Raw genomic sequence first — 13025 nt, forward strand, 5'->3', positions numbered from 1 at the left:
TTTCAGAGATACTAAACTAAACAGTAATCAAGAGGGTACTGTGAAATGTATAATTTCTATAATCATAGATTCTTTTTACTTTTTTCTATGATTATTTATTAGAATTTTATGATACAGTTCCATAGGCCCTGAGATTTCCCTTATCCCTTTCCAAAATTCTAACCCCCTCCACTGAGTTCTCCTATATTGTTACTGTAGTATAGTTCTTCATAAACAGTCATATGTCCATCATCGTAGGCATGGACAATAGAAGATAGTTCACCATCTTATTTTCAAGATATATTTAGCAGTTTCCCGGGCCACAGGCAGGGAGCTGGAAGGGAAGCAGGGCTGCCGGGATTAGAACCGGTGCCCATATGGGATCCGGGGGTGCAAGGCGAGGACCTTTAACCACTTGCGCCACCGCGCCGGGCCCCTGTGAAGAATTTAATGGGAAAGAAAATGTTCTGAAGAGATAAACAAACAAGGAAAGAAACCAAACATCCGTCACAGATTTTAAAGAAAATAGCTGGTTCCGGTCCATCTGAGCTGGCTGGATTCAATTGGCACTGAGGTTTGCTGAGGGCAACTGGGACTTCACTGGGGGAGAATAAAATTAATCTATGCGGTGCAAATGTCATGTTTTCTGTGTGGGCTACACTACAGGTTTCACATTTGCTTGGCCAGCCTCAGGACGGCATGAGGCAATCTCTTGCAATAAACCTTTCAGTGTGGGCAGGATTCCCACTGGGTCCGTTTCTCTGGAAGAACCTTGAATGGCAGCAAACCTCAAAGAATCGACTTCAGTCAGGGTCACTAGAGACCTATGCCTGTGTTCATTGCGTTTTTCTCATCTCACTTGGCCTCACAGTGGGATTGGATTCAGATACTCTTTCTTTTGGAAAAAAAAAATATTGCTTATCCTCTTGGTTTGCTTGTTAACCTTGCTACTTATTTCCCAGGTCCCAGTGTTAAAATTCTACCTATCCTCTTGTTACTCTATACCTACCTGAATTAGAAGCGTTCCATGAGCACCTGCATGTTTTCTCCCAAAGCTGTTTTTCTTGGCTTGTCCTCTGGAATGATCTTTGCCATTGCCAATTGGATATCTGTAATTGAAAGTAAAACACATATCCCAAACTCCATATAGCACATATTTAAGTCTAGCTTACTCATACCCTCATTAGGTTAGGTCTTCTTTGCAACTTACCTACAACCCATGGTAGCTCTGTGATTCTTTCCTCCAGAAAACTAAATCCCTGCAGTTGGACCTTTGAAAATACACCTTCTGTCAACATTCACCTGACATTCTGTGCTTCAGTAATTTCCTCCTGCAGTTCCTTTTTCCTTAGAACAACCTCCCCAACCCATGATGTGATTTTCATACACATCATGGTATGTGTGAAATCTCAAAGCCAGCATTGTGGCATAGCAGGTCAACATGTTGCTTGCAATGCTGGCATCACATCTGGACGTTAGATGTGATTTCTTATCCAAACCCATGCTAATTACTTGGGAATGGCAGGAGAACATGGCCCACGTGTCTGAGCTCTTTTAACCTGCTTTGAAGCTCCAGATGAAGCTTCTGGTTTTGAGTGGCTATTTTAGGAATGAACTAATGGATGGAAGACATCTCCTTATAACCCTCTGTAGCTCTGTGTTTCAAATACATGAATCTTTAAAAAGGGAAGTAAGTATCCCTTTGCTTTCTTTACCTAATAGAAATTTGTGATTCATTAGGAAAGTAAAACTCCATATTGGGCAGTTTTTTTTTTTAAGTCCACCCCAACCCCCATCTTGCCTGTTTAAGTCAAACAGGCCTTCTCTGTGTTTCGAAGTGCATGGGCATTGGAGCAATAGTCAGGGAGGTCACCTGGGGCAGTTGTACTGAAGCATTTGGGATATTTGCTACCTGAAGGTAGTCCTCATCTCCATCAGCCTTTGCAAAGACCGTGGCAAGACTTGCATTTATCCTGAGGATTTCTGCATGTATTGGCTGGGTTTTCACATTCTGCGAAGTTCTTCACTACATCCTCATTTCAACAAACTACAAATTGAGTTTTCAATAATGAGATTCTACAAATCAATTTGTAGAAAAAGAGGAAAAAGTTTCTGCTCCAGGAAGTAAACATCTGACAACTGTACTTGAGGTCACCGGCCTTGTGGATGACAGCGTTAGTGGGGTGGTTTTTGGATGTAGCAGTTAGGATGTCACCGTGGACACCCTGGACACACACACATCCAGATGGGAGTGTCTGGCGCTGAGTCCTGGCTCTAATTCTGCGCAAGTTTCTTGTTAACATGCATCCTGTGAAGCAGCAGGTGCTGGATGTCCCAGTGATGTGGTTGGGCTTTAGGAGGAAACTGGAATCAGGAGCAGAGCTGGGCCTTAACCCCGTGTCACACACCTGTCACCCAGTAATTGCTATTGTGATATTCTTGGGAGGTGAAACCTCTGTGGGATAATTTTTGTTTCTCATAGGACTGGATGCATTCTCAAGGAAGGAGCAACTGCTCACTCCTGCAAGACTGAGTGTGTTGCTATGACCATGAGTTGTTATCATAAATCAGAGATCTCTCATGACTGTTCCCATCCACACACAACCTTCCACTTTCTTCCAGTAATTGAACTAGCAAGGGATATGCATGTTTTGCCATGCCAGCTTCACAACAATGCGGAAATTAGTCTACTTCTTTATATACCCCCAGCCTGAGGTATTCTGTGGTAGCAATAGAAACAAAGACAGCAGGTGATCAGATAATTTTGCAGAAAACAAAAAACAAAAATAGCAAGTAAAAAAAAAAGCCAGAGTTCTTACTAACAATATATATCCATTATTCATTTTCCTTACAGAAAATGATTTAAGAATGAGAGAATGACTTCTGCCTTAATCTCAAACTGAAACTCTCATTATTTTACTGTTTCTTGAACTTTCATCCTCAGAGACCTGACTATGGTTCCAATCTTTTTTTTTTTTCTAAAGATTTTTTATTGGAAAGGCTGATTTACAGAAAAAAAAATCTTCCATCCACTGATTTACTCCACCAAGTGGCAGTAACAGATGGAGCTGAGCTGAACCGAAGTCAAAAGCTAGATCATAATTGCTGTGCTAGATGGAGAAACAGGGCATGCAGTCCAGTTGGAGAAAAAGGATGTGTGACCACCAGAACTTGACCAAAAAGTAATTCATTTCCTCATTTCCTTTGAGAGGTGTCTTTGTGGCAAAAAACATCAAAAGATGAGAAAATGAAATGAATGAAAAGTATCAGAGAAAACAGTACCAAAATAATAAATTTTATTCATATGTATTTAGTGATGTGGTTTTTAACGTGAGCTTTCTTATCGCAGCCTTACAATCAGGTGTATCAGTGCAGACAATAGCATGCACCAATAGTCATGTCCCATAGACTAGCACCAGTTGGCCAAAGGACCAGTGGGGTAGCGCCTCCCCAGTCTGGCTGCTCCCCCTCTGCTCTGTGTTGCTCCCAGAGAAGTACTAGTCATTCTGATCTGTGTCTCTCCCATCAGAGGGGACCCCCTACCCTGTCTCACCCTCACCGTGATGCTCCAGGAAGCTAGCAGCCACATTCATCCATCTTCTCTCTCATCAGAGGGCTCTATCTACTTTGTCTCTCATTCCTGCTGAAGCTGGTGGTTCTCAATGAGCTCACTGTGTCAGGATGGTAACCCACCATCATGTATGGTCTGCCATACATTTAGAATGAGCAATGTAGAATGATGAAATTATGAACAGTGACTCCAACAGGGCACAGAATGAGTGGACATGCAGAATGTTCTCTGTACTACAAAGCCCCAAGTTTAAATATTGCATGCCTATGGCAATGGGGGGAATGCAACAAGGATTATATGTGATATTTACATGGCTGTGAAAATGACACCCCTTGTGCTGAGACTCAGTCTGAAGGAGGTAACCGCATTGGGAAGCAGACATCTTCCTGTCCATCCCTCACTCTAACCCTGCCGGTTTCCTGCACCTTGCTTTACACTACCCCTTCTCAAACCCTTGAGATGCTTTTCTTCCCACAAGAAGCATTTAAGACCAGTTTACCTGCTCACTTCCTCTACATGCACAACTTTCTGCCCTTTTCTTTCCAATCTTTGAGGGACACCGTGTGAACTTGCTACTCCTTGTTGGTCAGAAAATCTCCTAATGACACAATTATCATCTCAACAGTGAATCACAGTGAAAAAACTGGCAAAAAAAAAAAAAAACAAATATGTCTACCCTGCACACCCGGACCATTTCATCTGGACTATCTAAGAATGTAGCAGGGCAGGATATTTGGGGGTAACTTAGAGTTCCTTATTCAGGAAGCTGCTGACTCAATAAGTGAAAATGTTCCTTTGATTTGGGAACTGAGTGACAACCACCACAGGTGGATATTTGGGCATAAGAGATTCTGCTTTGTATAGTCATTGCTACAGCTCCTGCTACCCACTGCTGAATTAATTAGCATAACATGCTAAGCAGAACAACCTCATTTTATATGTGCTATTACCTTATTAGTACTTTTGCGTCTCACAGCAGTCTTCCCTAATGCACATAATGATTCTCATTTTGCAGACAAGGAAGACATCCTTAATGTGGTTAGGTTGCCCGGGGTGATCAAGGAAGGCTAGTTGCACATCTGTACCCTTATCCGCACAATGGCCCTCATTACTGCACAACTAATGCTTTCTGGCTGGAAGGATCAGCCTTGTGTCTTGGGAAAATGTCTGTCAGACAACAAATTAAGTGTATGTGAGCTGGGGAGTTCCTAAGAAAGGTGAAAATCTTGGTGAAAATCATTCTGTATTTAGTTTCTTCTAACACCCAAGAAGTCCCCGTCACTTTCATTGTTTGGAGCTATTTTTTTTTTTCATAGCAATTAATTGTGAAATTAATTTAATTGCAAGAAAGTATGCATTAGTTATACTTTTTGGTTTTAGAAACTGAGATTTACAAAGGAGGTTTTTAGATCTTTGGTTTGCGAAGCACTTAATTATTTGTATTCTAAAGTTGAAGCATTTTAATGGCGTTATCAACAATAAAAGTGGGTTTTCCTGGTTGCTAGATTTGAAATAAGAATAATTCCAAACACCCCACACTCCCAATTGCCACCATGACACTCATGTAAGACAGGGAACGCCACTTATGCTTTAAGTTGAGATTAAATAGGCTTATACCTTTTATTTAAAATGCATAAGATCCCTCAGAAATATATTTAGAATTGAAAAGTAGGATAATGGTATGGAAATAATGTGCAATAACCGACTCACATAAAATTCCTTTTGGCTTTTTTGGTACAAATTTGTGAGATTTTTTTTCTTTTAAAATCATTATTATTATTTTTGATACAGGTCTATAGACTGTCAGTTATGTTTGTACCCATCAAAATCATCACTACCTGGCCTTCTTTCTGGTTTAACAACAATGAATTGACATTGTTGTCCATAAACAATAAAGTGATATATTTCACCAATACAGGACAAGACAGAAATCAAAAGGATGGGAGTAAATATTGAAGACTCCATGGGGAAAAATGGAATTTAAAATTAAGTTGATTAAGGTATGAGAATTTTTGAAAACTGTGATGTGTTTTTACAGTATACATCTTCCATGAAGATGATGCAGTTTTGTTTCCCCTGTATGTTCAAATGTCATTTTGCTAAGGACTCCTCCTGGGCTAGAGTTCTAGGCACTTGGTGTTATTTAACCAGATTTGCCATAAAATTGCACTTACATTTTCCAATAGTGAGCATGAGACAACAAATTGAGCAGGCCCCAACTCTCAGGTGAAAATGAATAGGAAAGCTAAGTGGTGAGTGGCTGGCTTTGGAACGCGCTCAGCCTCTTCCCTAAAGTCAAAGCTGACACAGCACTGAGGGGAGCTCTTACCTCTAGGCTCTGATCGGCTGGCATTGACACAGGTAGCATGTGGCACTGCTTCTGGTAATCCCTCTAAGCTTGAACAGGGTTGGCCTCGTCTATGGTCTATGGACTGGCTCCGAGAGAGGACGGTCCAGGGCTGGAGAACAATCCTGTGACCTGGAGAGCAGCTGGGATGGGAAACGAGCAGTTATTTTGTGGACACTCGCTGACATTTTTTTCTCTCCGTACTCCCTCCATATACAGAATCTGATATTGCCAGCTTTGACGGCCGGAGCTCGCTGCTGTACAGGTTCAGTCAGAAGCTCATGAGCACTCTCTAAGACGTCATCTCCCTCAAGTTCAAGAGCCTGCAAGGAAACGGGGTCCTGTTCCATGGAGAGGGTCAGCGCAGAGACAACATCACCCTGGAGCTCCAGAAAGGAAGGCGCGCCCTGCATCTCAACTTGGGTAGGACAGGCATGGCTTCTTTCCTTGTGTCAGGCTGAGAGGGACTCCATTCCTGGGCATGACACCCTTATTCTTACAGGGGTAGAGAAGTGATTCAGTTTCGACATGCTTACGCCACAGATGGTATTCTTTGACACAACATAGCATAGCTACTTAGGGAATGCTGCAAAATGTTAAAGTGATTCACTTTCCATCCTGTTTATCGATTCCCTCTAGTACATAAGCTCTAAAGCACGTTTAGAAAATGTATCTATTTATTTTCAAAGGTTTATTTGTTTTTGATACAGAGAGCCAAAAACAAAGATGGATGGGGGAGGAAGAGGGGGAGACAGTGCTCCCACATACTTGCTATCTCCCCAAATGCCTGCAGTGAGTGAGTGAGTGAGTGAGTGAGTTAGCGAGCCAGCGAGTGAACAAGTGAGTGAGCGAGCGAGCGAGTGAGCGAGCGAGCGAGTGAGTGAGTGAGTGAGCGAGTGAGCGAGCGAGTGAGTGAGCGAGTGTGCTGAAGTCAAGACTGGGAGCACAATCCTTGTGTCTCACATGAGAAGCAGCAATCCAGCGACTAAGCCCGCGCCTGCTTCCTCCCAGGTCTGTGTGAGCAAGAAGTGGAGTCGGGAATCAAGGGTTGTCTGTGTGAGCAAGAAGTGGAGTCAGGAATCGAGTGTTGAGACCAGTCCTTCCAACGCCAAGCGCAAATGCATTACTTCTCTGCTTAATTGCATATTATCATGGCACTTGTTCAAAATCTACTCTGCCAGCCGCACTTACGAAACATAGGTATCAATGAAAAGTAAAAAATGAAGAAGGTCTTTTTGTTTTTTTTTGTTTTTTTTTTTGGCTTATTGGTTTTGGTGAGTAAAGTGAACCTATTTTGAGGCATGGGAAGTGTAAATATCTGGAAATATCTAGACTTTGTAAAGAGGAACTTTTAATTTTTTTTAAAGATTTTTATTTATTTTCATTATAAAGTCAGATATAGCAGAAAGTAATTATTTGCAAGAGACAGGAAAAACTTTCATCCGTCAATTCACTCCCAAGCAGCCACAATAGTGGGAGCTAGGCCGACCTAAAGCCAGGAGCTTGGACCTTCTTCCTGGTCTGCCATGTGGGTGCAGGTTACCAAAGCTTTGGGTCATATTCTACTACTTTCCCAAGTCACAAGCAGGGAGCTGGATAGGAAGTGAGCCTACCAGGACTAGAACTGGTACCCATATGGGATTCCAGGGCACTACTTTAGCTGCCAGGCTACTGCACCGGACCCAAGGGTGACCTTTTCTTTAAATACCCTGACTGCTTGAGTGCACCTCAGAGTGGCCAAATGCCAGCCAGGACAGTGTAGGACTGCCTCTAGATTCTTACACAGGCAGGACTTAAGCTCTCTTTTGGGATGGCTTCCATCACCACAGGGAGGTGTGTTTGAGGTCTGTTTCTCTGTAGCTAGTTTGCTACCCCAGGACATACCTCTTGTATGTGGTCAAAGGCACTGGGGAGGGTCAGTCTAGCACAGGCACAGGGAGTGGAATCCCAGGGGTGTACAATCAGACTCCACAGGGAAACTAACAAGCAAAATGTAGTACAAGAGCAAAGCTGAAAAAAAGTGGATTTGTTCTCTTGAGAATGAGTATTGGCCTACTATTTGATGTGGATCGCTATTAACAATGAGGAAAGGTCATTGCCCTTTAGTTCCAGAGGGGTTCCCTAAAAATTTCATGCAAATGGATGTTATGAAAAAATACAGTTTCAAAAAATTGTGACCTCCAAAAGCAGCAATGTTGGGTTTAATTTTACAAGAACTTTTAAAAATATATGGCTATTTATTTTTAAAGGAAAAAAAAAAAGAACGTCCTAATAGAACATGTTTTGCAAGATTTGATTGCGTGGAGCTTGGAACAAAAGCACAGATATGTCAACTATTCTTAGTAGAGGGCCCGGTGCAATTGCTCAGTGGCTAAATTCTCACTTTAAAAGAGCTGGGATCAAGTAAGAATGTCAGTTCATGTCCTGGGTGTTCCATTGTAATTCCCTGCTTGTCCCCTGGGAAAACAGTAGTGGATGGACAGAATCCTTGGAAACCTGCTCCTGCGTGGAAGACCTGGAAGACACCCCTGGCTCTGGATTTGCCAGCTCCAGTCATTGCAGTGTTTTGGGAAGGAACAAGGGGAGGGAAGATTTTTCTGTCTTTCCTTCTCTCTACAAATCTGTCTTCACAATAAGATTATTTTAAAAATTCTCAGGAGATCCATGAGGAAGAAGATGAAAACTGACTCACACCTGAAATCAGACAGCACTGCCCTTTATTTCAAGCATTCTCAAGCACCTTTTTGGCAGCCATGTTGAATGCCTGTAGGAAAAGCCTAAAGAATTTCCAAACATCAAGACCTCTTAACTGATGCATTAGATTGAATGTATTCCAGAGAGCTCTTTCAAAAAGTAAAACCTCACCCAAAAAAAGATGGGCAAGCCAATTAGCTGCCAGGGCAATGGCGTGAGTGTCGCCTGAGAGCTTGCTGCAGTGTGAGCTGTCGGAAGGCTGAATGCTGAAGCACTGCTCATAGAAGCATCAGCATGTTTACTGTCCTGCAGCTTCTCGGACAAAGGAAGTGTGGAGTGGGCATCCTCAGTGACTAAGGCCTGTGCAATAGTGCAACCTGTCCACAGTGGTGCAGGTGCCTTTCACTGGCTACACGTTAAAATCTTTTTGTCACTCTCTTTTAGGTTTGTCAAGTTTTTTGCAAGTTCTGACCCCCAACTGTTTTCCAGTATGTAGAGTCCAGCCTTGTAAAGCAGATGTATTCAAGGTACATTGTGGCGTGCGCAGAGCAGATTCCCAAGCCACAGATCCTGATTGGATTTCAGACAAGTACAATCAAATTTTGTTTCCTATTTCTTTTGAAAGGCTTAGTTTTTGTTTGAAGATGAACTCAGAGGAAAGGAGAGAGGAAAATAGCAACAGATACTCCCATCCACTGGTCGCTCCCCAGAACTCTGCCATGGTTGGACCAAGTCAGAAGCCAGGGTCTCTACCTGGGCCTCCATCCAGGATGGTAGTAGTCCAATTTTGGAGTTAAATTCCACAACTTTGCTGGTTGCAATAATAGGGAACTGGACCAGAAGCAGAGCAACAGGACTTAAACTGGCATGGTATTACCATATGTCAGAGTTGTGATGACAGCCTGACCTGCTGAACCACGATGCCACTGCTAGATTTCTTTATTTATCAGAAAAATTCTCTTCCTTGTCATCATCCTTAATTTTGGGTTTAATAAATATCTTATATAGAGTGGATATGAAAAACAAACAAAACATTGTGTCAATAAGTAAACATGGTCAAATGCCAAAAAAAATGGAATCTCAGTGTCATTCACTTATTCCATAATGATTTTCTGAAGTCCCATCATGGATTACATTCTGTTTTTGAAAATAAGTGGATCCACTAAGGGAAAAAGGACTTTCTCTTTGCAGTGGTAGACAAGGTGGCTGAGTGAGTCTCTCCATTGGACTCACATTGTTAACCATGTTAGTGATGCTATGAAACTTCACATAATGATGGAATAAGCACAAAGAAGCTAATTTTTCTGTATTTTCCGTCGTTCAGAGATTGCTTTTGATCTGCCTAGGGAGTCCCGTCTTGTCCCCCTGTGTGCCACAATCAAGTGTTTTCTACTCATGCATGCTGTAGGCAGTCAACAGGGGAATGTGTTAAGCATCACAGAATTCTTTGTTCCTTTGGAAAGCACTGCTGCATCATTGCATCAGCCCTGCATGCCTCGATTGAAGCCAGCAGATGTCTGGAAGCACTGATTTTTAGGGTCATCTTACTTCTGGGAGTAAGAGTCGTGGGGGTGAATATTTGCTTTGATGTCTGAATATTAACACATCATATCCTTGGATAACCACTTCGGTTTCTGGAGAATGACCTTATAATCATAAATTAAAAAGCACTGGAAACCACACAGGCAAAATAGTATTGTTGTCTGAGAGGCTTAATGAGTAAGTGAATCCCACCTTGGTAATCTGACAGAATAAAGATGGGAAGTTGAGAACACCGGATGAAGGCAGGGATCAGAAACTTCAGGCAAACGACACTTGGCAATTTTCTTCCCAAGAATGCCTTCCTCTGTGGAAGCATGGTCCTTCCATCTCCCTTTCCCCCCATTGTCTGAAATTCACAAATAGTGGCAGTGAAAACGGCATCTGTGCTTGAACTGTCTTTTCATGTAAGATTTAGTAAGAAAATTAAATTAGAGAAGGCATACAGATGAAAGTACTGTGAAATTTATATATAGGCAACGGTCCAGGAAATGTGAATTTCAAGTCGGGAAAAAACAAATGGATGTGTATATACAGCAGCTTGGGGAAGGACTGACAGTTTTATCTGAAAAAATAAAAATATGTACTTAGGACTTAATATGATAAAGTCTTAATTAAATATTTGTGCATTCCACAGGTTCATAGGAAAGAATACTTTTATAGAGTTTAAACAATTGCTTGGAAAACCAAAGTCCCCTAGTGGAATACCAATGTGCATATCCCAGCTCTGCTTCCTACCCCAGCTTCCTGCTCATACACACCCTGGGAGACTGCAAGGCCTAGCTTGAGCAGTTGGAGCTCTCACACCACATTTGCACTTGGATTGTGTCCTGGTCTGCTTCCTTGGGCCTGGCCCAGCAGTAGCTGTTTAGGGTACTTAGGTCATGAGCCTGTAGCTGAGAGATCTGTTTACACCTCTGTCTCTTTGATTTTCAAGTAAAAATAAACAATTATTTTTTAAGGTACTCAAAAACTGGTGTCAAAAATTTACACTTCTCCCAATACAGAACAATAAAATTGGCAACGTATCCAGAAAGAACTTAAAAGGTTCCAGGAAATAAGCAAGATACCAAAACTACATGGATTACCAATTGCATCAGACAAGTTTCACTTAATTAGAAATGAGATTTTCCGGCTATGCTTCTTTCCCACAAGTTAGCTTCTGCACAGCTTTTTGTTTTCTGTGTTTCATAATTGCCCATGAGAGTTTTTATCTTGCCTTAATAAATTTGAAACGGGGGCCTGGTGCACTAGTCCAATAGCTAAAGTCCACACCTTGAACATGACTGGATCCAATATTGGTGCCAGTTCTAATCCTGTCAGCCTGGATCCAACCCAGCTCTGTGCCTGTAGCCTGGGCAAACAGTAGAGGACAGAGGACAGCCCAGAGCCTCAGGACCCTGCATCTGTGTGGGAGCCCCAGGAGAGGCTACTGGTCCCTGGCTTCAGATCTGCTCAGCTCTGGCTGCTGCAACTGCTTGGGAGTGAATCCACAGATGGACTATCTTCCTCTCTGTCTCTTATCCTCTCTGTATATCTGACTATGTAATAAAAATGAATAAATATTTAAAAAATTAAAGAGATAAATTGGAAACTGGTTAAACCTGGTGGTTAAATATTGCCAGCCACAGTGATAAACCTTGAAGTGGATATTCTGAGATGAAGAGTTTGATAATTCCTCATTGTAATTTCTAATGGTGAGGATTTCCGGGGGGGATGTTCTGCAAGGCACCCTTTTCCTGTTTTCATTGGTAGAATCATAACCATGCTTCCTAACAAAAAGCACAGATTCTCTTGTTCCAGTCACACAATTTGTTTTAATAGAAGATATGTTACAAAATATAATAACTTATGACAGGAAATATATGAATTCATGAATACACCTTTCAGGCTAATTGAAAGTAAGCTTGTAATGCATGGCAGAGTCTGGAATCAACATAGATCCAGGAATGAAATCCAGGGTAGATTCATATATGGCGTGCAGGTAGATCCAGGTGTAGAATTAAGAGAGATTAATTTGTGGAATCCAGGTAGGTTTAAGTGAGGAATCCAGTAGATCCAGATATTGAATCGAGGTAGATAGAGTTATGGAATCCAGGCAGATCCAGATGTGAAATAGATAGATGGAGGTCCAGAATCCAGGTAGATACATGCACAAAATGAAGGTAGATCCATGTGTGAAATCCAGATAGAAAAATGTAAAAATTTAGGAAGCTCCAGGTGTGAAACCTAGGTAAATCCATGTTTGCATTCTATGTAGACCCTAATGTAGAAACCAGGAGAATCCAGGTGTGCAATCCAGATAGATCCATGTGTGCAAATAACGTAGATCCAGAATACACTCAAGGATCATACAGGTGTTGAAACCAAGTAGATGCACATGTACAATTCAGGAAGATCCATGTGAGGAAGCCAAGTAAATCAATGCAGGGATTCCAGGTAGATTAAGAAGTGGAATTCAGGTAGATCTTGTGGAATCTCTGTACCTCCAAGAATGGAATAACAGTGTTGGAATCCAAGTAAATATAGGTGTGTAATTAGGGAAGATCCAGATGTGGTATACAGGTATATCAAGGCAGGTAATGACTCAGATTTTGAATCCAGGAAGATTTCTGTGTAGAGTCAAGGTAGGTCGAGGTGTGGAATACAGGTAGACCCACATGTGAAGCACAGATTAGATCCAGGTGTGGAATTCAGATAGTCCACTTATGGAATTAAGGTAGGTCCAGGCATAAAAACCAGGTAGAACTAGACATGGAAATCTAGGTATGGAATCTGGGTGTATCCAGGAATAAATCCAGGTAGTTTGTGGAATCCAACTGGACAGAGGTGTGAGATCCAGGCATATTTAACGATGGCATGCAAGTATATTCATGAATGGAATTCAGGTAGATA

At 41.9% G+C, this 13025-nt stretch overlaps 1 pseudogene; it reads left to right on the top strand.

The window, feature by feature from the left end:
• LOC121150355 overlaps positions 1–13025 on the top strand; it is a 198377-nt pseudogene that overhangs the window by 62447 nt on the left and 122905 nt on the right.

The sequence above is a fragment of the Ochotona curzoniae genome, unplaced genomic scaffold (genome assembly GCF_017591425.1).
Source record: "Ochotona curzoniae isolate NIBS_2020 unplaced genomic scaffold, NIBS_Ocur_1.0 scaffold_4953, whole genome shotgun sequence".
Lineage (NCBI taxonomy): Eukaryota > Metazoa > Chordata > Mammalia > Lagomorpha > Ochotonidae > Ochotona > Ochotona curzoniae.